Source organism: Dama dama, chromosome 11, assembly GCF_033118175.1.
Source record: "Dama dama isolate Ldn47 chromosome 11, ASM3311817v1, whole genome shotgun sequence".
NCBI lineage: Eukaryota > Metazoa > Chordata > Mammalia > Artiodactyla > Cervidae > Dama > Dama dama.
The window spans coordinates 39,642,210-39,669,582 of NC_083691.1; positions in this window are offsets into that span (position 1 = coordinate 39,642,210).

Below are 27,373 nucleotides of genomic sequence, written 5' to 3' on the forward strand. Positions count from 1 at the left end.
CTATGTAAGTCATATAGAAATATTGACTGTCAAGGTCATTTGTAATATTGCATGAACAAAGAAACAACTACCTTTTCAGTTTTTAAGAAAAACTGCTAAGTGATGTTACCCTAGATCAGAGCATGCCAACTCCTGGGGAAGTCATGAGAGATTAAGTCTGAGGCTGAGGGAGGTTTGGAGTGGTCTGGGGTTAGTGTGCTTGTTGAAGATAAAAATGTGTATTAGATATCATCCAGAAGAATACTGCATAGAACCTAGAATCCTACATATACTCTATCACAGGCTTTCTTCAGAACTATTCTAAGCAAAATGTATGCTTATCCTCTAAGAAATCACTTGTATCCTACATGGTATGCATATCAAATCCTCTCATTTTTCTCTCTTAAAGTAACAATAGTCACACTCATTTAATTTTAAATAATACATACATGCATTTTTCAGTTTAATGATGGTTCATATTTTTCCATTGGAAAATGTAGGGGAACTCTCTGCTTTTGAAAGTTTTTTGGTTTTGATTCCCAATGCAGAGCTTGAGCAAGTTGAGAATGAATTTCTTGATTTATCCCTATTGATATAAATAGGGAAATGTCCCCCAAGTTGAAAATACCTTCTTTTGTCTTCAGTTAACTGTATTATCAACTTTTTTCTTTTTACAGTTATAATTTTGAATTAACATTTATTATAAAATGGCTATAAGATAAAGGGTACTTGTTACATTATGTAGTCTTATTCTCAGCTCCAGATTACATTGAAAAATTTCAAGTATTTTTTCCTTCAGTTCTTTTTGTATTCAATATTATACTACATTTAATTGGATAATTTAGGCTTCTCTATAATAATGATTTAGGGGCTACTGACATATCTTTGGAAAGACTGATGCTGAAGCTGAAACTCCAATACTTTGGCCACCTCATGTGAAGAGTTGACTCATTGGATAAGACCCTGATGCTGGGAGGGATTGGGGGCAGGAGGAGAAGGGGGTGACAGAGGATGAGATGGCTGGATGGTATCACTGACTCGATGGACATGAGTTTGAGTAAACTCTGGGAGTTGGTGATGGACAGAGAGGCCTGGCGTGCTGTGTTTTATGGGGTCGCAGAGTCGGACACGACTGAGCGACTGAACTGACTGACTGACTGACATGTCTTTCCTTAGAGACTAACAGTTGTAACACTTAAAAATGATCACTGTTAGTTCTAAAATAAATATATTCTTGCAAGAAATCTATGTCATATCAAAAATGAAAAAGTAGAAAATGAAAGTCTCTCTTAATTGTAAAGGTTGAATTATATCTGCTAAGCATCTTACTTGATAAAATAATAATATGCTAGAAACAGAAATAATTTTATAATCTGACAGATTACTTTAGATGCTAAAACAGCCAAGATAGTAGTCTTATGGGCCATTATATTGAGATCAACAAGTCTGCCTTAAATCGCTCCATCCCATTGCATATTGAGAACAGTATCTGAATGCAAACGGAAAAAAGAGTAACTTTGCCAAGTGGTGGAGAAGAAGGGAAATGTTGCTAGATTAGAAGATAATTCCTTTGGGGAGGAGAGATGGGTTTCTGGTAAAGGCAACCAAAACTTACTTTTCAGTTCTGGGTGGTCAGTGATATAAGTTGAAGCCTTTCCTATCTTCCAGGTACTTCTCTTTAATGTTCTGATTCACAGATTAGAATTTGAGCAATTCAGGAATGCATTTCTTAATTCATCCTTGTTGTTTATGGAGATAGTGGAAATTCTTCTTAAGTCTAGAATATGTTCTTCAGCCTTCAGTGTAAATTGCCAGTTTATTTTTTTTATACATTTTCATACTTAAGTAGAAGTCTGGAGAAGGTGCACTAGGCACTACTAGTCTTATTGCTATGATAGCAAAGAAGTCCTTAAATATCTTATACATCCTTATCATGGAGGTCAAGACCAGAACTTATATGGAAAATTATAGGATATTTTCTACTTCTACTTTCGGCTTTTCTTATATAGTCAAGAGAGTTAAACCTGCCATACGTTTTATTTTAGCTCTCCCTTACATTCTTGTTTTATTTTATTTTCTTCCTTATATCCTGTAGACCCATATGATAATTCATTACAGCGTAGAAAACATGATGCTATGGTTTTCAAGGCAAGGCTGTGTAGGACTCTGTGGGCTTCTCTGGTGGCTCAGACGGTAGAGTATGCCTGCAGTGCGGGAGACTTGCATTCGATCCTAGGGTTGGGAAGATCCCCTGGAGAAGGGAATGGCTATCCACTCTAGTATTTTTGCCTGGAGAATTCCATGCACAGTGGAACCTGGTATTCAACTTCTAAGAATGTATCCTTGAAATTTTATACATTATACTTTGTTACAAAGTAACATTTACTTTGTAATAATTTCAGACTTACAGGAAAGTAAAAATAGTATAAAGAATTCCCATTTATCCATCATCCAGATTCCCCAAATGTTAATATTTCATCCTTGTTATATCATTCTTCCATCTATATGTATACACACAAGTATTGCCATTTTCCCCGAACTATTTGAAAGGAAGTTGCAAACATATGACCCTTAGCCCTGAATATTTATATGTCTTTCCCAAAACAAGAATATATTCTTTGGTAACCTCAGTATAATGATAAGAAACCAGGAAATTATACGTCTACTTCTAGACGGTTCGGTTCAGTTCAGTCGCTTAGTCATGTCTGATTCTTTGTGACCCCATGGACTTCAATAGGCCAGGCCTCCCTATCCATCACCAGCTCCCGGAGCTTGCTCAAACTCATGTCCGTTGAGTCAGTGATGCCATCCAAACATCTGGTCTTCTGTCATCTCCTTCTCCTGCCTTCAATCTTTCCCAGCATCAGGGTCTTTTCTAAGAAGGCAGTTCTTTGCATCAGGTGGCCAAAGTATTGGAGTTTCATTTCAGCACCAGTCCTTCCAATGAATATTCAAGACTGATTTCCTTTAGGATTGAGTGGTTGGATCTCCTTGCAGTCCAAGGGACTCTCAAGAGTTTTCTCCAAGACCCACAGTTCAAAAGCATCAATTCTTTGGTGCTCAGTTTTCTTTATTATCCAACTCTCACATCCATACATGACTACATACATGGCTTCTACATACATACATGACTTCTAGACAATGCATTTCTTACATTGTATCCATACATGACTTATATAACATCCATACATGACTACATATGTGACTTCTACATACGTATATGACTTCTAGACAATACATTCCTAAAACTGTACATATTGGTAACTGCTACCATCCTGACTATTGTTCTGGCTATAATTTAATCTTCTTTCAAAGGCAACACTACATCACTATTGCCTCTTGTTCTTATTTTACAAATTTTGCTTCAAATGATGGCCATATCACATTGTCTCTTCCTTCTGAATTTAAAGAAGATCAAAAATTTTTCTGAGTCCCCCCAGATATAATAAATCTGTCTCAGTTCTTAGGGTTACTCTTTTAGGTCTGGTAAAGTTAGAGCAGTCCTTTGGAAGTCAAAGACTTGTGATGCTCAGTTTTGAATTTTCACAAAGCCACTTCTTCCCATAAATTATGATGTGCCTTTGTTATTGTGATGTCGAGGTACTGCTCTCCTCAAGCCCTGTATCACATTGGCTTTCACAGTGCAGTGAACTATTGATAGATTCTTTTTCTATTTTCTTTTAGTTTGCTCCTCTCATCCTACTGGGTGCTGAGAAATTATTCACAAGGACTTTGTATGTAGGCAGGTCTCAGTTGGTACACTTGCTTATCATAACCTCACATCACCTTTGCTGGTCAGTTATCTATTATTTCCTTTTCTTTGCCCCACTCTTCCTTTTTCTTTTGGAACGTATGGGTAATAACAACTTTCTTGCCTGTAGTCCCAGATTCTTGCATTATCCCCTATGGTTTCTTGACATTCCGTTCACACTTATGTAATTGATTTCTTTTTAAATAATTCTTCATCAAATTAAAACTATTTGAATTTGAGTATGTTGTTTGTTTTTTGATAAAATCTTAATTTCTACAATGTTCTTATTGTTTAAAAGCCAGTTTTTCACTCGGTTTTCTATTCCCTCCAGTCAAAATAATAAAAGTTTTCTTAAATGTGTTTGCATGCGTCTGTGTGAGCCTGTGTTTGCATACACTCAAATAGATACAAACCACATTTGTGAACATATGTTTTGCATAGTGGCTGATTATAATACAATTAAGTTACACATTTCCCTCTTTGGAAACATTTAGGTCCTCTCATATCTTCAAATTTTCGCTATTCTAAATAATGTATAGAAAATCTTAAGTATAAGTTTTTCTCAATAAATTCTCTAAAACATGACTAGTGAGTTAAAATATGTATTTGCATTTATAAATACTTATTTTTATTTTACATTTTATAAATATGTCATATTTAACTTGATGTTACAAAATTGCTTTTGAAAAGAACTGGAACAATCTAGTTCTGTGTGAAAATACTCATTTTGCAGCATCTTAACAAGTATTGTGTATTTTCATTTTTTCACTTTTTTCTAATTTATCAGAAGAAAAAATATCCTGTTTGTACGTTTTTGCTATTTTATGAATGGATTTTATTTGTGTAGGTCAGAAATTGTTTTAGCTCTCTGTTTCATGCCTTGCCAAAATCATGTAAAAGAAAATTAAACCAGAATTTTTAAAATTTCTGGACTTTTCATCAAAAGGAAGGATTTTTTTCTTAGGAATTCCTAGGAAGGAATTCTTGACCCATAGATGCTGCTTATAAAATATTATCATTTGGAGGCTAATTCCCTAATGTTACATTACTGTAATTAAATGCCAAAATTTCTATCAAGTGACTTAGCAGTCAGAGATCAAACACCAGTATAATTTCCTATAATACAAAAGAGTTTCTTTCTTCTGGTGAAGTGTGAATGATCCTGGTGAGGAGTGGTATGAACGGGTATTTGTTTGGGCTGCTGGTTTATGGCACTGGGATCCATGGAATTATTCAAGGGATATCATTCATCAGTGTGCTAAACGAAATGTCTAGTTGTATTTCACCAACCAATGCAACTGGGAGGAAAATATTTTGTTCAAAGACATCATAGTTAAAAAACTAAACAAAAATGGGGAATGATCCACAGGATGATATCCTTAATTCTCCATTGATTAAAAAAGTGAGAAATAAAGTAGCTCTTGATAGCAATTTTCAGTTTTATCTTCAATAAGAGTCATACCATTTGTTCATTTCCTTGAAGCCTCTGTAACTGTATATCTATATATCTTTGAGTTAGTATGAAAAGGCAAAGAAAAATAATATATTGAGGGAGAGTTTTGCTTGCTGAGGGGTTTGCTTTGCCCAGTTCTTTAGTGACTTCTGGGCTGAAGTTCCAGTTAGTGTGATGAGTAGGAAAGTATCACACAACCCACATCAGTCTTGGAGACTAGTCTGTGTTGGATTTAGCAGCTCCTAGCACCTCCAGACTTATGAAATTACCCACAATCTAAATCTATGCAAGACTAGGAACTACTTTGTCCCAGAGGGTTCACTTGGACTCTTGGGACCACCGAATTGCCCCAAACCACTCTTTTCAACTGACTCTAGCTGTGCCCTAAACGCCTATCTCTTTGGTCATCTGCTCATTCTAGCCTTTTCCCTATAATCCATGTGTTCTCTCTACCTGTCCTTCCACTATTGCTTCTTCCCAACAGAGTGTATTTTGCAGACCCATGGAAGCCCCTGCTCCTTAGTAAATAAGCTTTCCTCTTAGTCTTCAAGGGGTTTCCTAGTGGCTTAGATGGTGAAGAATCTGCCTGCAATGCAGGAGGCCTGGGTTCGATTCCTGGGTCAGGAAGATCCCCTGGAGAAGGGAATGGCTGCCCATTCCAGGATTCTTGCCTGGAGAATCCCAAGGACAGAGGGCCCTGGCTGACACTACAGTCCATGGGGTTGCAAAGGGCCAGACATAACTGAGCAACTAACAAATACTTTAGTTTTCAACTTTCCATAGATTTCCTCACCTTCATGACTGAAATAAAATCAGATCTCCCCCAAATGTGCCACTCCTTCCATTCACTTGATCAAGGGAGCAACAGGGGAGAAAGTGGAAGGAATCCTAACTCCATATGCCTACTCATTTTTATTTTATTGTAACAAATTGTCCTGTTTTAAGGGTTACTCTCTTCAGACACTAACCATCTGCTTTACTGGTCCTTGTCATTAACTGAACCTCTGGTCTATAGATCCACCTTCCTCAACAATACTGATCCCAGCTCAACCATTTCCCTCTCAAGTTTTACATTTACTTTTGATTTTTCATGTCTACTTTGGAATCCGTTTGAATCATCAGATGTACCCGTGTTAGGGCTAAAATGCACTGATTATTTTAAATGCAGTGAGTTAAAAATTTCAAAATACTAAAAACAATAGTCTGTGTATATATGTGTGTGTGTATATATATATATGTATACACACACACATATATAAACAAATATTTGAGCCTTGTAGGAGAATGAACCACCCCACTTATTTGAATTGAGAAATGGCCAAGTAACCTTCTCTGGTCAATGAGACATGAATGGACCAATCATGTGTGAATTCCATTCAAAAACTTTAAAAACCAATGAGCAGCTCACTACATTTTTCCTGCCTTTGCAGTTGCTTAGATACAATGGAAATGTGAGATAGATTATGGTTTTTAGCTACTGATGTTTTCTGTTTGTGACTCTCAGCACAATTTAGCATGCTCTGATGACTGTATCAGGAAGCAGAGATTACAATCCTCCTCCGCCCAGAGCCCCTCATAAAACACATTTAATCTGTGTGGGGTCTTTGTTTTCTACCCAAGACAGTCTAAGCTGTTAAGTTTGTATGTGTATGTGTGTTTCCCAGTTTTTGAACATCCAAGCACACTGAAGTTTTTCAAGATATAGGAGCATACAAAGACAGAGTACACCTTTTGTAGCTACATTTTTTTTTTAAACCTACCTCAAATGGGAACTTATGGAAACAGAAAAAAAATAGCTATGGTGCCATCCCATTGTACTTTTCTTTTGTTATTTCAGAGTACTTGGAGCTTTCTTCCAACAAAATATTAAATTATTTCTTTTCTTTTTCTTCCATTGCTCCAACAAGTGTGAATGCTTTGGGGTGGAATGATCAGGATGTGAGGGTTGAACTATAAAGAAAGCTGAGCACTGAAGAATTGATGCTTTTGAACTGTGGTGTTGGAGAAGACTCTTGAGAGTCCCTTGGATGGCAAGGAGATCCAACCAGTCCATCCTAAAGGAAATCAGTCCTGGGTGTTCATTGGAAGGACTGATGTTGAAGCTGAAACTCCAATACGTTGGCCACCTGATGCAGAGAGCTGACTCATTTGAAAAGACCCTGATGCTGGGAAAGATTGAGGGCAGGAGGAGAAGGGGACAACAGAGGATGAGATGGTTGGATGGCATCACCAACTCAATGGATATGGGTTTGGGTGGACTCTGGGAGTTGGTGATGGACAGGGAGGCCTGGCGTGCTGCAGTTCATGGGGCTGTAAAGAGTCCGACATGACTGAGCAACTGAACTGAACTGAACTGATCAGACCCTTCATGTACTTGGTTTGGAAATGAAGTTGCCAGTGCCAAGCTTCAGAAGCAATCCTGATAATACTGATCAATTCCGTATCTTCTTCAGAAAATGAAAATCTGTTCTATATCCACTATGCAAAAGAACTCAGTCTTCCTGAATAAGGGTTAATGTGCGGAATATAACAGATTCTGACCTCTTATTTAGTCTCCATTTACTTGGTGGTTCAGATGGTAAAGAGACTGCCTGCAATGCAGGAGATCTGGGCTCGAGCCCTGGATTAGGAAGATCCCCTGGAGTAGGAAATAGCAACCCAACCCAGTATTCTTGCTTGGAGAATTCCATGTACAGTGGAGCCTGGTGGACTACAGTCCATGGGGTCACAAAGAGTTGGAAATGACTGAGTGACAAAGACTTCACTTCACTTCTTGTTTTTATGGTCCCTGAACTAGGAAGATATTCTTTTTTCGCCTGTTTGGTTAGCCCTCTTGAATATCACATTCTCTTTATTCTTATCATTCATTCTCTCTCTCAGTGATAAGTTGTTGGTGGCTCCCACTGTGTCCAGAGAACAGATGGTGTATTTCTTCCCAACTTCAGCAACTTCAGCTATGGTGGCTGCTTTACAGAAGGAATAGAGCACACTAACTTATTAGATTTGGACTTCCCAGGTGATGTTGGTGGTAAAGAATCTGCCTGCCAATGCAGGAGGTGCAAAAGACTTGGGTTTGATCCCTGGTCAAGAAGATCCCCTGGAGTAGGGAATGGCAATCCACTTAGTATTCTTGCCTGGAAATTAAAATTTCATCCCCATATATACAAACATATGGATAATTTTCATCCAGAGTTTGAGCCTAAACCTCCTTAACCTCTCCAGCTCCCAGCATCTTTCTGCATTCCATTTCTGCTGTTCATGCCCCCAGGGTCATATTCTCCTTGACATAATTTGGACCTGATTTGTCTTTGAAATATTAGACCTTAGTACCCTACCCTGAGTTTAAACTCCAATAGTCTCAGCTTATTTCTCTCTTTCTCTTATCACACTAATATTTCAGAGCTCCAATCCACTTTTTCCTTCACTTCCTCAAATAAGTATACCAGTTCTTTTCTGTCTATATTTCATTTTCTGACCACATCATACAACACGTCAATTAATATTTCGTTACCTCTTAATCTCTTTGGCTCCCGTGTGAGTTAACCAATCCCTGTAGCTTGTGGGCTGCAGGTTGTTGAACACAGTGGGAGAGTTCAAGTAACCACGAGAAGCAGTTCTCTCTATTCCTACTTCAAACCTATTTTCTGAAAAGGGTCATATAGTAAATATTTTAGACTTTTTGGGCCACACACCATTTTCTTTTATGTTATTGTCTTCTTTTTTCATGATAATTCACGAATGCAAAATTCTTAGCTTGGGAATTTATAAAAACAGGCCAATAATTGGAATTAAGAATTAAAAACCAACCCTCGCTCTTACCTCACATGGGACCTAATGAAAAGCTTTTGCACAGTAAAGGAAACTATAAACAAAATGAAACGACAACCCACAGAATAGCAGAAAATATTTGTAAACAAAGCAGCTGACAAAGGATTAACCTTCAAAATACACAAACAGTTCATGGAACATAATATATAAAAAGAGTAAGACAATCAAAAAGTGAGCAGAAAGTCTAAATAGCATTTTCCAAAGAAGACATACAGATAGTTAAAAAGTACATGAAAAGATGTTCAACATTTCTAATTATTAAAGAAATGCAAATCAAAACTACAGTGAGGTATCACCTCACACCATTAAGAATGGCCATCATCAAAATACCTACAAACAATAAATGCTAGGAGAAAAGGGACATTTTCTACACTGTTGGTGGCAATGTAAACTAGTACAGCCTCCATACAGAACAGCATGAAAGTGAAAGTCGCTCAGTCATGTCTTACTCTTTGAGACCCCAACAACTATACAGTTCATGGAATTCTCCAGGCCAGAATACTGGAATGGGTAGCCTTTCCCTTCTCCAAGGGATCTCCCCAACCCAGGGATCGAACCCAGGTCTCCAACATTGCAGATGGATCCTTTTACCAGCTTAGCCACAAGAGAAGCCCAAGAATACTGGAGTGGATAGCCTACCCCTTCTCCAGCAGATCTTCCCTATCCAGGAATTGAACCAGGTTCTCCCTGCATTTGAATGCAGATTTCCAAAGAATAGCAAGAAGAGATAAGAAAGCCTTTCTCAGCAATCAATGCAAAGAAATAGAGGAAAACAATAGAATGGGAAATACTAGAGATCCTTTAAGAAAATTAGAGATACCAAGGGCACATTTCATGCAAAGATGGGCTCAATAAAGAACAGAAATGTATGGACTGACAGAAGTAGAAGATATTAAGAAGAGGTGGCAAGAATACACAGACGAACTGTACAAAAAATATCTTCACAGCCCAGTTAATTGCAATGGTGTGATCACTCACCTAGAGCCAGACATTCTGGAATGTGAAGTCAAGTGGGCCTTGGGAAGCATCACTACAAACAAAGCTAGTGGAGGTGATGGAATTCCAGCTGAGCTATTTCAAATCTTGAAAGATGATGCTGTGAAAGTGCTGCACTCAATATGCCAGCAAATTTGGAAAACTCAGCAGTGGCCACAGGACTGGAAAAGGTCAGTTTTCATTCCAATCCCAAAGAAAGGCAATGCCAAAGAATGCTGAAACTACTCCACAATTGCACTCATCTCACACGCTAGCAAAGTAATGGTCAAAATTCTCCAAGCCAGGCTTCAGCAATAAGTGAACCGTAAACTTCCAGATGTTCAAGCTGGTTTTAGAAAAGGCAGAGGAACCAGAGATCAAATTGCCAACATCTGCTGGATCATCGAAAAAGCAAGAGAGTTCCAGAAAAACATCTATTTCTGCTTTATTGGCTATGCCAAAGCCTTTGACTGTGTAGATCACAATAAACTGTGGAAAATTCTGAAAGAGATGGGAATGCCAGACCACCTGACCTGCCTCTTGAGAAATCTGTATGCAGGTCAGGAAGCAACAGTTAGAACTGGACATGCAACAACAGACTGGTTCCAAATAGGGAAAGGAGTACATCAAGGCTGTATATTGTCACCCTGCTTATTTAACTTCTATGAAGAGTACATCATGAGAAACCCTGGGCTGGATGAAGCACAAGCTGGAATCAAGATTGCCAGGAGAAATATCAATAACCTCAGATATGCAGATGACACCACCCTTATGGCAGAAGTGAAGAAGAACTAAAGAGCCTCTTGATGAAAGTGAAAGAGGAGAGTGAAAAAGTTGGCTTAAAGCTCAATATTCAGAAAACTAAGATCATGGCATCTGGTCCCATCACTTCATGGCAAATAGATGGGGAAACAGTGGAAACAGTGTCAGACTTTATTTTTTTGGGCTCCAAAATCACTGCAGATGGTGATTGTAGCCATGAAATTAAAAGACACTTATTCCTTGGAAGGAAAGTTATGACCAACCTAGACAGCATATTAAAAAGCAGAGACATTACTTTACCAACAAAGGTCTATCTAGTCAAGGCTATGGTTTTTCCAGTAGTTATGTATGGATGTGAGAGTTGGACTATAAAGAAAGCTGAGCACCAAAGAATTGATGCTTTTGAACTGTGGTGTTGGAGAAGACTCTTGAGAATCCCTTGGACTGGAAGAAGATTCAACCCATCCATCCTAAAGGAGATTGGTTTCGGGTGTTCATTGGAAGGTCTGGTGTTGAAGCTGAAACTCCAATACTTTGGCCACCTGATGCAAAGAGCTGACTCATTGGAAAAGACCCTGATGCTGGGAAAGATTGAGGGCAGGAGGAGAAGGGGATGACAGAGGATGAGATGGTTGGATGGCATCACCAACTCAATGGACATGAGTTTGGGTAGGCTCCGGGAGTTGGTGTTGGACAGGGAGGCCTGGCGTGCTGCAGCTCATGGGGTTGCAAAGAGTCGGACACGACTGAGCGACTGAACTGAACTCTCTGAAATGCAGGTGGATTCTTTACCAACTGAGCTATCAGGGAAGCCACAGAACAGTATAGATGTCTCTTAATAAATTAAAAATAAAGCTACCACATGATCCAGCAATTCTATTCTTGGGTATATATCTGGAGAAAACCATAATTCATAAAGGTACATGCACCCCAATGTACACTGCAGTACTATTTACAATAGTTAGGACATGGAAGCAACTTAAATGTCCATCAACAGAGGAAGGGATAAAGAAGTTGTGATACATATATAGAATGGAATATTACTCGGCCATAATAAGCACTGAATAATGTCATTTGCAGCAACATGAATGGACCTAGAGATTGTCATACTGAGTGAAGTAAGTCAGACACAGAAAGACAAATATCATATGACATTGCATATCTCTGGAATCTAAAAAAAAAGAGTACAAATAAACTTACCTAAAAAGAAATAATTGCAGATGCAGAAAATAAACTTATAGTTACCAGGAGGTAAGGCAGGAGGTGGGATAAAATGGAAGATTGGGATTGATATATACATATTACTATATATAAAATAGATAACTAGCAAGGACCTGCTCTATAGCACAGAGAACTCTACTTAATACTCTGTAATGACCTGTATGGGAAAAGAATCTAAAAGTGAGTGGTCATATGTTATATATATATAACAGATTCACATTGTGTGCACCTGAAAATAACACAACATTGTAAATCAATTATATGTCAATAAAATTATATCAAAAAAATTAAGAGCTAACCCTCCTCTTACCTCAGATTGGCTCACAACAATGCTTAGCAGTGTTTGTCAAGAACCTCCATCTACTCTCATTCTCCATAGCAGCTTCTTTTAAATCTGACTCAAAAGATCCCTATGCAACCTCCCTTCTGTTTCAGCTTCTTAGTAGAATGTACTATTTGTTCATAACCTGGTCTCTGCCTCATAGTTTTTCTCATCACTTCCTCACACACCTCTATATCAAATTAATTCATACCCTTCCCACTTATGAAGACCACCATGAACCCCCAAGTTTCAAATAACACTGTCAGCTGCTCATCACTCAAGAATCCAATACTGAGATACAACTGTTGGGTAAAAGGAAAGATTGCTTTGTTAAGGAAGCTGGTAACCCTGGGGAAAGGGTGGATTCATATCTTAAAGAACAAATTCCTTTTGCTGATCAGGCGGCAAGTGCTTTTAAATGGGAATCTCAGGAGTGCACAGGCTGGGGACGATGCTACAAGTGAAACAACGCAGTTAGCTCTAATGGTCGTCTTGAAATTGGTCATGTGGTGGTCTGATTTGTATCATCTTTGTTGTTTTAAGTACAGATAATCTTCAGTTTCAGGGTCATTTTTTCCCCCATTTCTTTAGGGCCAGTTCTCAACATTGTGAGAGCTTATGTCATGGCTATTGTTGTTCAGTTGATCAGTCGTGTCCGATGCTTTGCGACCCCATGGACTGCAGCATGCCATGTTTCCCTGTCCTTCACTATCTCCTGGAGTTTGCTCAAACTCATGTCTACTTGAATCAGTGATGCCATCCAACCTCTCATTCCTCTGTCGCTCCACTTAGCCTGTCCTCAATCTTTCCCTGCATCAGGCTCTTTTTCAATGAGTTGGCCCTTCGCTTCTCCTGACCAAAGTATTGGAGCTTCAGCTTCAGCATCAGTCCTTCCAGTGAATATTCAAGGTTGATTTCCTTTAGGATTGACTGGTTGTTGTGGCTATAGTCTGGTCATTATACAGCTAGCTTTTACTCCTGGGAGTTTCAGTATCTGCAAAACAGCTCAAAGGATATGGCTCAGAATATTATCCATAGCCCTTAAAGAGAAACTAAAGGTCCTTGACTTTGTTTAATGGTTAACCTATTATTATTTTGTCTTGTTTGATTGTTTTTCTTCATTTATGCACTTGCTCATTTCTCTGTTAAGCTTATTCTTTGGCTAAAGCTTTTCTATAGACAAGAGGCAGGCAGAAGACATCAGAACGGGGAGTCTGTTGTGGGAAGACCCCATAGAGTCTTGTTCCTTTACACTACCATAGCATAGAATGTTTCCTCCACAGAAATACAGCTAAGTATAACCAAAAATATAAATATCCCCAGAATTTCTTGTTGAGAGATCCCACAGGAGAGACAACCATTGGCACACCGACTGGCAAAGATGTTCTCAAGCCCCCTCTCCCCCATTCAGATACAGTCATCCCCCAGCAACATTCCAGACTATTCCATGTCACATTCTTGGTTGTTTGGAAGAGCATAAACTGTGCAGGTTGGCTCCTGAGTGCCTGAGAATTTCTGTATTAATAGTTCTGATCTTTAGACTTTGCATATGAATTTCTCCCTGCCTAAAGACTCTTCAGTAATCCTCATCCCCTTTGTCTATGTGGGTATGCTCAACTTCTGTCATTAGTGGATCAGAGCATACAGACATTGAAACATTATGATGCATATCCTTGAATTGCTTGTCAGAGACTTATATTGACTTAAATTCCCACTAGCATTGCATTCCCAAAAGTGTTCTTCCTGGCTGATGGGGGAACTTTTCTTTTTAAATGACTCAGCTTCTTTAACCCTTTTATTTTATTTACTTTATTGACCTCATCGTACAACTTGTGGGATCTTAGTTCCCCAACTAGGGATTGATCCCATCCCCATGCCCGCTACAGTGGAAGCATGGAGTCCTAACCGGTGGACCACCAGGAAATTCCCATTAATATTGTGTTTCAAAATAATGTTAACTGAATTATTTCATAAAAATGTTTAAACTACATAATTGCACATATGTCCAACCCCAAATCTTTATTCTGTGAATGTTTCCTATAGTTTAATTACAGTCCTAATCACTCCCATAATTCTTGACCCTGATTTATTCTATGGAATTATTTCAGCTCTTTGGGAAACATCATCCTGGACTGCTTGTGAATTTCTTTTTACTAGCCCTGAGTGGCACCTGAATCTGTAGGTATTTAAGCGATTGCTTCTTGGGAGGTGTTCATCTGAGTGCAAATGAGTTTGGCTCTGATTAGATTTTAGCAGGTATTTGACAGCTTGGATGACTGGCACATTGTCATCTTCATAACACACCTAAAATGTAGAGTGCCAAAAATCACAAACAGGTTGGGTGTAGTTGAAGATCTGAGACCTTGTCCAATTTAGTTAATCTTATAAATCACAGCAGCAGAAATATGCCAACTTTAATTAAAATTGTAGCCCATAATGTAAAATATGATTATCTTATCTGCAGATGTATATTTTTATTTTAATATTCCACATTTGTGTGAAAATGCATCTTGGTAAGACTCATGTGTTGTGTGGCGTTAGCCACTAATGGGACTGGAAACCTCCCTTGATGACAAAGGATCTTTTTGGTGTATACCAGTCAGAATTTTCTTTCTCTGAGCATTTTGAAGTTTTGCTCTGGGGCTGAAAAACTTGGGGAATTTTTACTGATGAGAAATAAAGTGCAGTTTTGTCTTATCATATGTTGATGATAAACATTAATAAAACACAGTGAAGGGACTCTGAGAGCACCAGTGGCTTGCATTACATAAAACATTCTTTCTAGGAGGTGCTGGAGTTTAACAAAGAGGGACTTTGGATCAGTGTATGTGTTTTGGTCAATATCCACAAGTTAGTAATATAGAAAATAAAAAAGAACAATAACTTCAAAAGGTATGGGGCTCATTTTTTTTTTTAATCTGGTTTTCAAATTTTCTATCTTATTGCAAAATATTTCCTAGATTTTTTCATTCCTGGCACAATACATCATTAACATATATGAGTAGCCAGTTTTAGTTTCTTCTTAAATGTTTTCCCCAGAGAGGGTATATAGGATTCTTAGTCAAAGAACTAAGCAAGGATACAACATATGCAAAGTTAAAAGAGACAAAGTGGGGCAAAGAGAATCAGAAGAGTTTGCTCTTCTGGGAATCAAGGCCGAAAAATGTTGGCATGATGGAAGCAGGGAGGCAGTTTAGAGGAACCAAGTGAAGAGGATGCCTGATGACAAAACTGAATTGAATTGAATCACTGGATCCACGCTGGGGCCCTAGCTGAGACTCCTTGTCCTGGCCAGGAAGGTTTTTCTTTTCTAATTGGATTTGCACAACCGATAACGGAACTGATGCTGACACTGGAACAGCACAGGCTTTATTTAATGGCCGAAGAATTGAGAAGTGGGAACCTAGTTTACAAATTTTTCATTCAGCCAGAGACATCAAGTATTTTAGAGGATCTAGGTAAAAAGAAGGGAATTGGAAAGAGTGAGAAGAATGAATGTTTATGACTTATTCAAGAACAAGAGTGTGGCTTGGATCTTGAATTGATGCAACTCTTCTTTTTAGTCCTTGTATGGGGCTTCCTCTGTGGCTCAGTGGTAAAGAATCCTCCTGCAATGCAGAAGATGCAAGTTTTATCCTTGGGTTGGGAAGATCCCACGGAGATGGAAATGGCAACCCACTCCAGGATTTTTGCCTGGGAAACCCCATGGACAGAGGAGTTCATGGTGTCCCAAAGGAGTCGGACACAACTTGGCAACTAAACAACAACATGGGTTTTCCAGTGGCTGTCATGGCAATCAACAACTGTAATGGCACTCATAGGTGTGTTGTTTAGCATGCTAATGTATTACAATGAGCATGTAGATTGTAATATAATGAAGACAAGTCCTCTGACATCTTGAGCCTACTTGGTTCTAACCAGTTCTTTTTTTTTTTTCTCTTTACAGCTTCCACCCGAAACGTAGGTAAGAGCAATTGGTTTCTGTTCAAGAGAAGGGCCAGGATATGATTCTGGTTCAACAGCCTTATTTATTACTAGCTTTACTTATTATTACAACAATAGTGAGTAAATTACTGATGGTGCTGGAATTAGTATCTTGAGGAAGTTACTTTTCTTAAAACCATGAATATAAGAACTGCAAGACACCATGGTGAGTTTTTCATTCCCTCATTCATTTTTCCAGACAAGGAAACTGAAATACACAAAGCAGAGATCAGGAGGCAGATTTTTTTTTTTTGCTTTTACTTCTGTGATCTCTTTTTGATGATTTAGAAAATATGTCCACTTGGTAGTTTGAATTCTTTGAAGTCTAGAACATCTGTGATTGATGTTTCTTTAAAAAAAAAAGAAAAGAGCTAAAATTTACACATTCAAATGATTTTTATCCTTATGTAGAATCACATTAAGAAAGTTTTCATTAATTCCAAAACTGATTTTTGATCTGGGTAGCCTTGGACAAATTCTCAATATTTCTAAATTTTTATTTTCTTATCTGTAAAATGAAGATAATATTGACCCTGCAAAATTGTTATAAGGATTCGAGAAAATATATGAGGACTACATTTAGCAAGAAATAATGATTACTGATAAAAACAAACAAACAAAACATGGCTAATATTTATTGATATATATTACTGTTTAGTATTTACATAAAATACCTTATTTGATCACTTTTTGATTATTTCATTAAGATTGCCATATATATATATATATATATATACATATATATATATATACACACACACACACATATATGGGCTTCCCTGATAGCTCAGTTGGTAAAGAATCTACCTGCAACACAGGAGACACCAGTTCTATTCCTGGGTGGCGAAGATCTTCTGAAGAAGGGATAGGCTACCCACTCCAGTATTCTTGGGCTTCCCCTGTGGCTCAGCTGGTAAAAGTATCTGCTTGCAATGTGGGAGACCTGGGTTCAATCCCTGTGTTGGAAAGATCCCTGGAGAAAGCTACCCACTCCAGTGTTCTGGCCTGGATGGAGAATTCCATGGGGTTGCAAAGAGTCAGACAAGACTTTCACTTTCGCTTCACTTTCATATACATATGTATATTTACTTCCCACAGGAGAGTGCCTAAAGGGAAGTAGAACCTGCTAACTGGGAGCTGAATAATCTGACTTTGCTATTAATATATGTTCTCAGGGGAGATGAATCTGATTACGTTGATGTATCTTTCTCCAGCCTTGTTTTGTATCAGCGCTGCCTTGTAGAAGTGCGATTTCTTTTTTGCCAGCGATTTCTTTTTTGCCAGCAATTTCTTTTTAAATATCGAATTCACTTGCAGCAACTTCTGTAAGATATGTTAGTGTTACGATACCTAGAATTGGCTTATTGATGTTAAATGAAGTAATACATGAAAAATGTTTAACATAGTAACTGACTCATAATGAGAACTCCATTAACATGAGTGGCTGTTGTTTTCAACTCTCTGAAGTTTGATTCCTTTATCTGCAAGAAAGTTTTGGACCAGACGCTTTCTACAATTCATCCTGTACAATAGTCCATGACTCTAGATATGGTTCTCACGTATGAAAAAGATTAAACAAATAAGCTTGTTTTGTTTTTGGGGAGTGAGGTGTGTAAATTTTAACTAGGGATTAAATATCTACATTCTAAAGTTGATACATCTATTCAGGATTTTTATCTTTTGTTTTATTTTTGAGATGGACTAGATAAGGTATATATTTTAAAGATATTATCATTTTTATTTTAGATTTCAAATTTAATAGCAAGTTTGGCCATCATAGTCTGTTTGATTTAAAAAATTTCTCCTATTTCTGTAGCTATATCCTTTGTTCCCACTTTGACAATTATCTGTTTTCCTTTGCTTTTTGTTTTCTTTATCATTTTGACTAGTGGTTTGTCTAATTAGCTTTTTCAAACTAGCTTTTGTTTTCGAAGCAGATTTTGCTTTTATTGATTCACTTTATTTTTGTCATTGCTTTTAAACTTATTAATATCTATCTTAACTTTTATTATTTCTTATACTTTATATTTATTCTATCTACTTTCCTAATTTCTTAAGTTGAATAGATTATTGGTTCTAAAAATGTATATGTCATTAAGAGTATAATTTTTCTTCTAAATATCTCTTTAGCTATATCCTACAACTTTTGAAATGTGAAATTTTCACTAATGTTTAATTTTAAATCTTATAAAATATATACATAAACAAAATTATATACCTATAAAATAAATAAATATAATAAATACTTTGAAACTACCATTAGAATTAGAATCTATGAATTATTGAGATTTTAAAAATTTTATTTTATGATTTTTTTTCCCCTCAATTTATCAATTTGTAATGAAAGATTATAGAATGGGCCACAACAACCTCTGGAAAATTATTAAAGAGATGGGAATACCAGACTACCTGACCTGCCTCTTGAGAAATCTGTATGCAGGTCAGGAAGCAACAGTTAGAACTGGACATGGAACAACAGACTGGTTCCAAATAGGAAAAGGAGTACGTCAAGGCTGTATGTTGTCACCCTGCTTATGTAACTTCTATGCAGGGTACATCATGAGAAACACTGGGCTAGTTGAAGCACAAGCTGGAATCAAGATGCTGGGAGAACCTCAGATATGCAGATGACACCACCCTTATAGCAGAAAGTGAAGAACCAAAGAGCCTCTTGATGAAAGTGAAAGAAGAGAGTGAAAAAGTTGGCTTAAAACTCAACATTCAGAAAACTAAGATCATGGCATCTGGTTCCATCACTTCATGACAAATAGATGGAGAAACAGTGAAAACAGTGGCAGACTTTATTTTTGGGGGCTCTAAAATCACTGCAGATGGTGGCTGCAGCCATGAAATTAAAAGACGCTTACTCCTTGGAAGAAAAATTATAACCAACCTAGAGAGCATATTAAAAAGCAGAGACATTACTTTGCCAACGAAGGTCCATCTAGTCAAGGCTATGGTTTTTCCAGTAGTCATGTATGGATGTGAGAGTTGGACTATAAAGAAAGCTGAGCACCAAAAAATTGATTTTGCATTGTGGTGTTGGAGAAGACTCTTGAGAGTCCCTTGGACTGCAAGGAGATCCAACCAGTCCATCCTAAAGGAAATCAACCCTGAATATTCTTTGGAAAGACTGATGTTGAAGCTGAAACTCCAACACTTTGGCCACCTGATGCGAAGAGCTGACTCATTTGAAAAGACCCTGATGCTGGGAAAGATTGAAGGTGGGAGGAGACGGGGATGACAGAGGAAGAGATGGTTGGATGGCATCACCAACTCAATGGACATGAGTTTGAGTAAACTCTGGGAGTTGGTGATAAACAGGGAGGCCTGGCGTGCTGCAATCCATGGAGTCGCAAAGAGTTGGACATGACTGAGTGACTGAACTGAACTGATAGAAGCCAATAGAATAAATTGGCAGGAATCATAGTAAAAGAGCTGAGAAATGAGGGTAGAATTTAGAAGGAGGTTTAACAAGCCATAGAAAGAGATCAATGAAGATAAGATTAGTTCTGATCAGAGAGGTAGGAAGAAGATCTGGAAAGGCAAATTCATAGGGTCTAGTGGCTAAAAAGGTTTCCAGTAGGAATGCATGGTTAGTAATATCAGATGCTACAGGTTTTATGAAAAACAATTAAATTTTGTGGTTAAATGATCATCAAAGACTCTTAAGAGTTAATTTCAATGGAGCAGGAGAAACAGAAGTTTTGTGTGCAAAGAAAAGGAATTAGAGTGAAAGATTTATAAGGATAACAACAAATTCGGAATGGGAAAGGATACTTGTCAAGATGTAGGAGCAATGATGCAGTAGAACAGAGGTAATTTATGAATTAAAGTCTCTAAGATAATAAAAATCTCTGTACTTTCTCCTGCTATAGGTTTCTTTTCAAGAGTCCACTTAGAGACTGCACAGATTACATGCCTAATTACGAGTTGGAAGAAATGCAATATAAATGACGAGGGTGTCTCAATAGGCAGCACTGATGAATCCATTAATTTGGGTACCATTGATCAAGCACTGTGAAGTTAATCCTGCAGTGTGGGTTAGATCAGAGCATACATTAATAAACGCACTTGCGCTTGACCTATAAAATGAATGATCAACATCTCCCACAGGGCTGTGAAACTGGTGAGCTCTCTGAAGAATCATCACTATCACTAAGCCATTTTAAAGGCCTGGTTTTAGATTTTCATTAGGAGAATATCTCTGAATGCCTTTCCTAATGAAAACCAAGTGCCTAATTTTTACTAAAACAGACTCAGGGCAATTATTAAAGTTTTTTTCTCAAAATGAAAATAATTTTATTTTACCTACACCTTTTGTTTCCTTTCCTTTGGGAAGTGACTGCAGCTAACAATTCCTTTAGCAAATATATATTGAACAATGGTATAAGAGTGTGACACTCATCCTAAGGACACTAGTTTATCAATAGTTTAGGAGGAGATATTTGTATTTTATTGAGAAAAAGAATGCCTAACTAGGATGAACTTCCTCTAGGCATCTTAAGTAAAGCACTGTTTTGAGGTCAGGATAGTTATACACACTGCTCAGAGTTTAACTTCTTAGACAAAGCTCTGTTCATCTCCTCCTAGAACTCTAAAAATTGAGTATTGAGAAAAACATCATGTGAAAAGGTGACTGCTCTTTAAGATGAAAGATTTCAGAAAGGGGGATTTCATATTGTAAAGACAATCAGTTTTTAGGCTCTTCGGTTATGAAAAATGAATGATCCCCCAAACTCATCTAGATGAGGGTAAATGCTTTATTTGCTTTATATTGTCAAGTAACAAGAATCTGGCAATTGTCTCCTGGTGACTCAAGGAGTTGTTTTAGGGCTTGACTAGTATTCATAGAAGAAGAAGGCTAAAATTAGAGTCTTAGTAGAAAGATTACATGGCTGAAGATTAGGACTGAAGTAGGAAAGAGGATTGGTAAGAGTTTACATGTAGCAGGCTGATTGAATATTTTTATTTTATAAAAGACCACTCAGAGGTTTTTGATCTGTTGATCTGTGATGTAATTTAATTTCCTTCTATAATCCTCAATAGAAGCCAATTTTACACAAAAGTCCTTATTCAATGATGCTTTTGGTAAAGAAGGAAGAGGAACTTTGCTGGGATGCCTCCCACAGTCCTGTAAGGCCCATACTTGCCCAGCTTCAGGACCAAGAAAGAGCCCAAAGTCAACAACAGAGACATCAGTGGCTTAATGGATGGCAGAACTTACATGTTTGAAGCAAGGTCCTGGAGCGACACCCCACTGTGTGTGGTGGATGGCAGGCAGGACCTGGTGGCAGTCTTTGCTTCCAGGGACAGGGGAAAGTTACCAGTTATAGAAGAAATTGACATCAGGTTGGTTCATCGGTTACTAGGGAAACCCAGCTGAGGGGTGCCCCCGTCATCACCCCTTTGGTAAGCATAGTAGGGGTTTCTGATCTAAAGCTAGGGCAGTTGTTAGCTGGGGACTGGGATAAGTTATGTAGGAAGGTCAGTGAAGTGAGGAGGGTACAGGTGAAGCAGGCACTGGTGGAGTAGGGAATGTACAGAGAGCAAGATAACAGCCAGCATGGGTGGTCTAACCATACAAGCTCTCTCCTTGTGCTTGTGGCGAGTGGGGGTGGGGAAGATGTCCCTGGGAGGTGAGATGGCAAAGTGCAATTTTGATATCAGAAGGAGTAGGAAGTGTTGCAGAGGGAGCTAGTCTCCTCACAGAAAACGAAATGTTTACAGAGAGATTTTATTTGTAAAACCATGGCTCCTGGTTGCTGAATGCCAAGGAGCTTACACTTGAAACACTACTAGCAATGTCACCCGGTTATGAGAATCTGTTCACTGCAGGAACCCCAGGGGGGAAAAATTTACCTTGAAACTTCTAGGAGTTGAGTTGAAAATAACAGACTTTTCAAAAAGGGAAATGAGCACATTAAATTCCAACATAAATATCATTCCAACATTAACATTTTCCTGTCTAATTAGCACTTCTTTTTCAAGCTGTATTCAGTTGTAAGAAAACTTATTAGGTCACATCTAGTCCTATACAGTAAGAATAGTCGCAGTCTTGAGAATTTAGTGGCTTGTGGCAAAAAGATCAAACTGTATCTTATCATTTGTTTTGCATTCTCAATAGCATTAAGCAAAGGGTTCTATGCCGAATGTAACCTTGGTTATTGGACTCACCATTGGCTGAGCATATTAGTAATGGCTTCCAATGGGAATTATTTTTATTTTGTACTTTCCTTGAGTATCTCATGCTATAATAAGCCATGCATTTCTACAAAAGAAAGCTTGTACAAGTCATGGTGTGTAGGTAAAGCTTGGGAGAATAGCAGGACAGTGAAGAGGTTAATAGTACATAGTCACACTGGGTGGGTTCATATCCTGGCTCTGATTTTCACTTGCTGTGACTCAGGATAAATGAATTATCCTTTCTGAGCCTCCGCATCTTTATTATAAAATAGAAAGATTAAATAAGTGCTTAATAAATGCTGGCTTCCCCAGAAGGTAATTCTTGATGCCATCCAAAGAAGTCATCTCTCCATTTAACGTCTATGGCATGCCAAGTACGTGCCAGGATCTGTTAGTCTGTATGAGACATAAAAAGGAAACACTACCCCTTTCCTTTAAGATTTTGAGAACAACAGGCTAAGAAGATTCACCTTTCTCTCTGTGGCTTTCTAACCAGTGAGAAATAGCCAGGAGAAGATGAACTGGGATCCATACTTTTTACTTGGAAGCCTATTCTTCCGCAGGGCAGGGTCCCCAGTAGAGAGAGATGGAAATGGAGCATCTCAAAGTCCACATATAAATCCTTTGTAGAATTAGCAACAGAGGGAGCCCTTCCTTCCCTCAGGGAGGGAGACTCTGCCAAGGTGGGCTTGCTTTATGCAGACAGGAACTAGATTAGGAAACAGATCTATTGTCTCCTGGTGAACAAGCAGGCCTGAGCAACCAACCATGGGAGGCGCATCTTTGCCAGTTTAAGTCAAAATAGCTCCACCCAGCTGTGAGTAGGACTTTGCCTAATTTCACCCTCATATAAATGATTGCTCCTCTACTCTCACAAACATGCATACATGTGCAGCTTAAAATGTTTGAGAGAGTAGATTTTGTATTAAAGCCATCTTCATTCATGTTTACTAATAGGGAAGTTGTAGAAACCCGACTGGTGTTTGTTTCATTTATTTAGCACTTGTGACAAGATGGCTCTGGGCCTGGCCAGTGTGAGAGCATTACTTTATTGATTAAATAATGTGATGAAAGGGAACGGTGCTTATGTGTTGAGAGATTATTGCCAGAGACACTTGGCCAACAAAGTGCTGAAAGGAGAGCTATGTGACACTTTCACTGTGAGTAAGTAATTAACAGCGAGCTGGAACTGAAATGCAGTATCCTGGGGAAAGTTCCAGTCAATACTGCCATCCAAAGAAGTCATCTAGGTTTGCAGTTTGGAAGGCATAAAGAGTCATATATTTTTGTTTCCCAATTTAGCCCATTGTTTTTACTCTGAAATATTTATCAAAAATAAATATTTGATACTACAGTGATATAAAATAATATTATATTTGCAATGGAGAAAACTGCCTGATTTTACAGAAGACGTCCATAATGCTAATCTCAGGAATCATACGTAAAAAAGTAAAGAAAAAAAAAATCAAGCAATGCATTTATTACATTACTTTATCTCAGTTATAAAAAAAGTCTACAGTTCTAAGAAATGTTACAGGTTCTATGTGAAGTTAATGTGTTTGTTCATGCATTTATTGGAGAAAATAGAATAGAACTGCTCATGAGCTTAACTTGACATTGTTCTTTGACTTGTGGTACAATTTGAAGGATAGATATTTCACCAAGAGAGATGGAGATATTTTAGAATCTAAGGCATTGGTGGATCTACTTTGAGTGACGGCATCAAGATTTACTCTCTGCTTCATGCACAGAGTCTAATGGAAGGGAATGCATGAAGCATTTGTGGTTTCTTTTGACAATGTGACCTCTTTTATTCCACCATTTTTATTCCATCAATACTTCAGAGTATTGCTTCTAGCTTTCTGTTCTTCATTCTTTATCTTATTTTGCTTGTCTGCCTGAATTCTCTCTCTCACTTTTTTTTCTCCCTTAGTAAACAGCAAAAGCAAGAACTCTGGAGGCTGTCTTCCTAGCTTCAAGTCCCGGCTCTGTGACTTATTAGCTAGATGACCTTGGGAAATTGCTTGACATTTCTGTGCCTCAGTTTTCTTACTTGTAGAACAATGATAATAAAGGTATTCATCACATAGGATTATAATAAGGATAAAATGTTTAAAGTATTTAAGTCATTCTTGACACATAATCAGTTCAGTTCAGTCACTCAGTCGTGTCCGACTCTTTGCAACCCCATGAACTGCAGCATGCCAGGCCTCCCTGTCCATCACCAACTCCTGGAGTTTACCCAAACTCATGTCCATTGAGTCGGTGATGCCATCCAACCATCTCATCCTCTGTCATCCCCTTCTCCTTCTGCCCTCAATCCCTCCCAGCATCAGGGTCTTTTCCAATGAGTCAGCTCTTCGCATGAGGTGGCCAAAGTATTGGAGTTTCAGCTTCAACATCAGTCCTTCGAGTGAACACATAATAAGTGCTGTCATACTTTGTACATTTTTGTACAACTTATAAATACACTGGTCTGGTTCCCATTGGCTCAAAAGAATTCATTGGCTCCCTAAGACCTGAAAAATTATGCAAGGGATTCAAGGTGCTCTCTTACTCAGCTACAAGCTAACTTTTAAAACTTTTTCATGATATGCTCCAACCAATCCATATTCTAACCATTTGGGTCTATTTCACCACAGCCTGAATTTTCCATGTATTTTCCTACTTCTTCGAACTAGTCACAAGCCAGAAATGGCCTCATTTCTTCTTGTTTTCTGCCACTCAAAAGCTAAACACTAATGTTTTGAACACTTATCTTAAAAAACTGAACTCTAAATGTACATTAAAATGTTCCTGTGTAGCCACTCCCATTCCATATGACTGGAAAGCTGCATAATGGCCAACATGTCAACATCCTAATCCCTGTTATCAGTGAATATTACTTAATACAGCAAAGATTTTTCAGATGAGATTAAGGAATTTGAGATGGGAAAATTATTCAGATTATTCACATGGGCCCAAAGACAACCAAATGTGTTATGATAAAGTTGACTATAATTCAATAAAAATAAAGCAAAACAAGTGTTATCATAAAGTGAGACAAGAGAGATATCATACCAACAGAAGAGGAGAGAGCAATGTGACTGTGTAGGCAGAGTTTGGAGTGATGTAGCCACATGTCAAGGAGTACCAGCAGTACCAGAAGTGGTAAGAGGCAAGGAACAGGTTCTTTCCTAATCTCCAAAGAGAGTGTGGTCCTGCCTATGCTTGACTTTAGCCCTGTAAGTCTGATTGGACTTCGGCCTCCAGAACTATTATAGAGCATAGTTGTGTTAAGTCACCAACTTTGTATTATTTTGCCGTGGCAGCTGTAGGAAATGAAGACAGTGATGGCATGGTCTAGTATTTTATTTCCAACATTTCTCTTCATTCATTTTTATATTTATATAGACTGTTTTGGTGTATAGTTCTGTGAATTTTGACAAATGTATAGACTCATGTAATCACTACCACCATCAACACATAGAACTTTTGAGAAAGGAAAACAACACTGAAGGTATAGTAGTTCCTGGTTTCAAACTATATCACAAAGCTATAGTAGTCAAACCAGAATGGTATTGCCATAAATACAGATGTGTAGTTCAATGGAACAGAATAGAGAGCCCAGATACAAGCTCATGCATACATGGTTAATTAATTTATGACAAAGAAGCAAAAAAATATACACTGGGTAAAGGATGCTGCCTTTAATAAATGATGCTGGGAAAGCAGTATATCCTTGTGCAAAAGAAACTAGGCCCCTATCTTACACTGCAAACAACTCAAAATGAATTAAAGATATTAATATAGAACCTGGAATCATAAAACTCCTATGTTTTCTAATAAAACATGTGAGGTAAGCTGGGGGATAAAGAAAAAATATCATTTTGGTCAGAACAAATTTTGTGTGGTACCCCAGCTTCATTCTGCCCTTTCCTGCCCCATGCTATGTCCTCAGGAGACTAACCCATATGATGAAATCATGTAGGCTCCCTGGACCTCTGGCTTTCATTGGAGTTAAGTTAATGGAAAGCACCAGTAGGATACTGAAAAACAAGAGAAGAAATAGGTTAGAGCAGGGCTTCTCAAACTTTAAGATGCCTACAAGTTACCTGGGAATCTTTTTGAAATGCAAATTCTGATTCACTAGAGCTGACTTGGAGTCTATAACTCTGCATTTCTACCAAACTCCTGGCTGATTTCTACTTATGCTGTGGAAACTACTCTGTAAGTGGCAGGGGTTAGGGTATTTTTCCTTATTCTGTCTATTTCCTGGTCTCTGCATTCTGGCACTGGCTGCATCCACTCCTCTTTGACAGTGGTTCTCTACTTTGGGTATACAGCAGAATAACCTATGAGGTTTTTGAAAACCTAGTATCTTGGCTACATCCCAGATACTTGAAATCTCTGGAGGTGAGACACAAGTGTCAGTAATTCTTAAAACTCCAATATGCAAAAGACAGAAATATAGATCAATGGAAAAAAATAGAAAGCCCAGAGACAAATCTATGCACCTATAGACACCTATCTTTGACAAAGGAGGCAAGAGTATACAACAGAGAAAAGACAATCTCTTTAACAAGTGGTGTTGGGAAAACTAGTCAACCACTTGCAAAAGAATCAAACTAGAACACTTTCTAACACCATACCCAAAAATAAACTCAAATGGATTAAAGATCTAAATGTAAGACCAGAAACTATAAAACTCCTAGAGGAAAACAAAGGCAAAACACTCTCTTACATAAATCACAGCAGGATCCTCTATGATCCACCCCCCAGAGTAATGAAAATAGAAGCAAAAATAAACAAATGGGACCTAATTAAACTTAAAAGCTTTTGCACAACGAAGGAAACTATAAGCAAGGTGAAAAGACAGCCTTCAGAATGGGAGAAAATAATAGGAAACAAAGCAACTGACAAAGAATTAATC